Here is a 5000-nt window from a genome sequence, read left to right on the forward strand (position 1 = left end):
GGTTTAGGGTTTAGGGTTTAGGGTTTAGGGTTTAGGGTTTAGGGTTTAGGGTTTAGGGTTTAGGGTTTAGGGTTTAGGGTTTAGGGTTTAGGGTTTAGGGTTTAGGGTTTAGGGTTTAGGGTTTAGGGTTTAGGGTTTAGGGTTTAGGGTTTAGGGTTTAGGGTTTAGGGTTTAGGGGGTTTAGGGTTTAGGGTTTAGGGTTTAGGGTTTAGGGTTTAGGGTTTAGGGTTTAGGGTTTAGGGTTTAGGGTTTAGGGTTTAGGGTTTAGGGTTTAGGGTTTAGGGTTTAGGGTTTAGGGTTTAGGGTTTAGGGTTTTTAGGGTTTAGGGTTTAGGGTTTAGGGTTTAGGGTTTAGGGTTTAGGGTTTAGGGTTTAGGGTTTAGGGTTTAGGGTTTAGGGTTTAGGGTTTAGGGTTTAGGGTTTAGGGTTTAGGGTTTAGGGTTTAGGGTTTAGGGTTTAGGGTTTAGGGTTTAGGGTTTAGGGTTTAGGGTTTAGGGTTTAGGGTTTAGGGTTTAGGGTTTAGGGTTTAGGGTTTAGGGTTTAGGGTTTAGGGTTTAGGGTTTAGGGTTTAGGGTTTAGGGTTTAGGGTTTAGGGTTAGGGTTTAGGGTTTAGGGTTTAGGGTTTAGGGTTTAGGGTTTAGGGGGTTTAGGGTTTAGGGTTTAGGGTTTAGGGTTTAGGGTTTAGGGTTTAGGGTTTAGGGTTTAGGGTTTAGGGTTTAGGGTTTAGGGTTTAGGGTTAGGGTTTAGGGTTTAGGGTTTAGGGTTTAGGGTTTAGGGTTTAGGGTTTAGGGTTTAGGGTTTAGGGTTTAGGGTTTAGGGTTTAGGGTTTAGGGTTTAGGGTTTAGGGTTTAGGGTTTAGGGTTTAGGGTTTAGGGTTTAGGGTTTAGGGTTTAGGGTTTAGGGTTTAGGGTTTAGGGTTTAGGGTTTAGGGTTTAGGGTTTAGGGTTTAGGGTTTAGGGTTTAGGGTTTAGGGTTTAGGGTTTAGGGTTTAGGGTTTAGGGTTTAGGGTTTAGGGTTTAGGGTTTAGGGTTTAGGGTTTAGGGTTTAGGGTTTAGGGTTTAGGGTTTAGGGTTTAGGGTTTAGGGTTTAGGGTTTAGGGTTTAGGGTTTAGGGTTTAGGGTTTAGGGTTTAGGGTTTAGGGTTTAGGGTTTAGGGTTTAGGGTTTAGGGTTTAGGGTTTAGGGTTTAGGGTTTAGGGTTTAGGGTTTAGGGTTTAGGGTTTAGGGTTTAGGGTTTAGGGTTTAGGGTTTAGGGTTTAGGGTTTAGGGTTTAGGGTTTAGGGTTTAGGGTTTAGGGTTTAGGGTTTAGGGTTTAGGGTTTAGGGTTTAGGGTTTAGGGTTTAGGGTTTAGGGTTTAGGGTTTAGGGTTTAGGGTTTAGGGTTTAGGGTTTAGGGTTTAGGGTTTAGGGTTTAGGGTTTAGGGTTTAGGGTTTAGGGTTTAGGGTTTAGGGTTTAGGGTTTAGGGTTTAGGGTTTAGGGTTTAGGGTTTAGGGTTTAGGGTTTAGGGTTTAGGGTTTAGGGTTTAGGGTTTAGGGTTTAGGGTTTAGGGTTTAGGGTTTAGGGTTTAGGGTTTAGGGTTTAGGGTTTAGGGTTTAGGGTTTAGGGTTTAGGGTTTAGGGTTTAGGGTTTAGGGTTTAGGGTTTAGGGTTTTTAGGGTTTAGGGTTTAGGGTTTAGGGTTTAGGGTTTAGGGTTTAGGGTTTAGGGTTTAGGGTTTAGGGTTTAGGGTTTAGGGTTTAGGGTTTAGGGTTTAGGGTTTAGGGTTTAGGGTTTAGGGTTTAGGGTTTTTAGGGTTTAGGGTTTAGGGTTTAGGGTTTAGGGTTTAGGGTTTAGGGTTTAGGGTTTAGGGTTTAGGGTTTAGGGTTTAGGGTTAGGGTTTAGGGTTTAGGGTTTAGGGTTTAGGGTTTAGGGTTTAGGGTTTAGGGTTTAGGGTTTAGGGTTTAGGGTTTAGGGTTTAGGGTTTAGGGTTTAGGGTTTAGGGTTTAGGGTTTAGGGTTTAGGGTTTAGGGTTTAGGGTTTAGGGTTTAGGGTTTAGGGTTTAGGGTTTAGGGTTTAGGGTTTAGGGTTTAGGGTTTAGGGTTTAGGGTTTAGGGTTTAGGGTTTAGGGTTTAGGGTTAGGGTTTAGGGTTTAGGGTTTAGGGTTTAGGGTTTAGGGTTTAGGGTTTAGGGTTTAGGGTTTAGGGTTTAGGGTTTAGGGTTTAGGGTTTAGGGTTTAGGGTTTAGGGTTTAGGGTTTAGGGTTTAGGGTTTAGGGTTTAGGGTTTAGGGTTTAGGGTTTAGGGTTTAGGGTTTAGGGTTTAGGGTTTAGGGTTTAGGGTTTAGGGTTTAGGGTTTAGGGTTTAGGGTTTAGGGTTTAGGGTTTAGGGTTTAGGGTTTAGGGTTTAGGGTTTAGGGTTTAGGGTTTAGGGTTTAGGGTTTAGGGTTTAGGGTTTAGGGTTTAGGGTTTAGGGTTTAGGGTTTAGGGTTTAGGGTTTAGGGTTTAGGGTTTAGGGTTTAGGGTTTAGGGTTTAGGGTTTAGGGTTTAGGGTTTAGGGTTTAGGGTTTAGGGTTTAGGGTTTAGGGTTTAGGGTTTAGGGTTTAGGGTTTAGGGTTTAGGGTTTAGGGTTTAGGGTTTAGGGTTTAGGGTTTAGGGTTTAGGGTTTAGGGTTTAGGGTTTAGGGTTTAGGGTTTAGGGTTTAGGGTTTAGGGTTTAGGGTTTAGGGTTTAGGGTTTAGGGTTTAGGGTTTAGGGTTTAGGGTTTAGGGTTTAGGGTTTAGGGTTTAGGGTTTAGGGTTTAGGGTTTAGGGTTTAGGGTTTAGGGTTTAGGGTTTAGGGTTTAGGGTTTAGGGTTTAGGGTTTAGGGTTTAGGGTTTAGGGTTTAGGGTTTAGGGTTTAGGGTTTAGGGTTTAGGGTTTAGGGTTTAGGGTTTAGGGTTTAGGGTTTAGGGTTTAGGGTTTAGGGTTTAGGGTTTAGGGTTTAGGGTTAGGGTTTAGGGTTTAGGGTTTAGGGTTTAGGGTTTAGGGTTTAGGGTTTAGGGTTTAGGGTTTAGGGTTTAGGGTTTAGGGTTTAGGGTTTAGGGTTTAGGGTTTAGGGTTTAGGGTTTAGGGTTTAGGGTTTAGGGTTTAGGGTTTAGGGTTTAGGGTTTAGGGTTTAGGGTTTAGGGTTTAGGGTTTAGGGTTTAGGGTTTAGGGTTTAGGGTTTAGGGTTTAGGGTTTAGGGTTTAGGGTTTAGGGTTTAGGGTTTAGGGTTTAGGGTTTAGGGTTTAGGGTTTAGGGTTTAGGGTTTAGGGTTTAGGGTTTAGGGTTTAGGGTTTAGGGTTTAGGGTTTAGGGTTTAGGGTTTAGGGTTTAGGGTTTAGGGTTTAGGGTTTAGGGTTTAGGGTTTAGGGTTTAGGGTTTAGGGTTTAGGGTTTAGGGTTTAGGGTTTAGGGTTTAGGGTTTAGGGTTTAGGGTTTAGGGTTTAGGGTTTAGGGTTTAGGGTTTAGGGTTTAGGGTTTAGGGTTTAGGGTTTAGGGTTTAGGGTTTAGGGTTTAGGGTTTAGGGTTTAGGGTTTAGGGTTTAGGGTTTAGGGTTTAGGGTTTAGGGTTTAGGGTTTAGGGTTTAGGGTTTAGGGTTTAGGGTTTAGGGTTTAGGGTTTAGGGTTTAGGGTTTAGGGTTTAGGGTTTAGGGTTTAGGGTTAGGGTTTAGGGTTTAGGGTTTAGGGTTTAGGGTTTAGGGTTTAGGGTTTAGGGTTTAGGGTTTAGGGTTTAGGGTTTAGGGTTTAGGGTTTAGGGTTTAGGGTTTAGGGTTTAGGGTTTAGGGTTTAGGGTTTAGGGTTTAGGGTTTAGGGTTTAGGGTTTAGGGTTTAGGGTTTAGGGTTTAGGGTTTAGGGTTTAGGGTTTAGGGTTTAGGGTTTAGGGTTTAGGGTTTAGGGTTTAGGGTTTAGGGTTTAGGGTTTAGGGTTTAGGGTTTAGGGTTTAGGGTTTAGGGTTTAGGGTTTAGGGTTTAGGGTTTAGGGTTTAGGGTTTAGGGTTTAGGGTTTAGGGTTTAGGGTTTAGGGTTTAGGGTTTAGGGTTTAGGGTTTAGGGTTTAGGGTTTAGGGTTTAGGGTTTAGGGTTTAGGGTTTAGGGTTAGGGTTTAGGGTTTAGGGTTTAGGGTTTAGGGTTTAGGGTTTAGGGTTTAGGGTTTAGGGTTTAGGGTTTAGGGTTTAGGGTTTAGGGTTTAGGGTTTAGGGTTTAGGGTTTAGGGTTTAGGGTTTAGGGTTTAGGGTTTAGGGTTTAGGGTTTAGGGTTTAGGGTTTAGGGTTTAGGGTTTAGGGTTTAGGGTTTAGGGTTTAGGGTTAGGGTTTAGGGTTTAGGGTTTAGGGTTTAGGGTTTAGGGTTTAGGGTTTAGGGTTTAGGGTTTAGGGTTTAGGGTTTAGGGTTTAGGGTTTAGGGTTTAGGGTTTAGGGTTTAGGGTTTAGGGTTTAGGGTTTAGGGTTTAGGGTTTAGGGTTTAGGGTTTAGGGTTTAGGGTTTAGGGTTTAGGGTTAGGGTTTAGGGTTTAGGGTTTAGGGTTTAGGGTTTAGGGTTTAGGGTTTAGGGTTTAGGGTTTAGGGTTTAGGGTTTAGGGTTTAGGGTTTAGGGTTTAGGGTTTAGGGTTTTAGGGTTTAGGGTTTAGGGTTTAGGGTTTAGGGTTTAGGGTTTAGGGTTTAGGGTTTAGGGTTTAGGGTTTAGGGTTTAGGGTTTAGGGTTTAGGGTTTAGGGTTTAGGGTTTAGGGTTTAGGGTTTAGGGTTTAGGGTTTAGGGTTTAGGGTTTAGGGTTTAGGGTTTAGGGTTTAGGGTTTAGGGTTTAGGGTTTAGGGTTTAGGGTTTAGGGTTTAGGGTTTAGGGTTTAGGGTTAGGGTTTAGGGTTTAGGGTTTAGGGTTTAGGGTTTAGGGTTTAGGGTTTAGGGTTTAGGGTTTAGGGTTTAGGGTTTAGGGTTTAGGGTTTAGGGTTTAGGGTTTAGGGTTTAGGGTTTAGGGTTTAGGGTTTAGGGTTTAGGGTTTAGGGTTAGGGTTTAGGGTTTAGGG

This window comes from Setaria viridis, chromosome 2 (genome assembly GCF_005286985.2).
Source record: "Setaria viridis chromosome 2, Setaria_viridis_v4.0, whole genome shotgun sequence".
NCBI classification, from domain to species: Eukaryota; Viridiplantae; Streptophyta; class Magnoliopsida; order Poales; family Poaceae; genus Setaria; species Setaria viridis.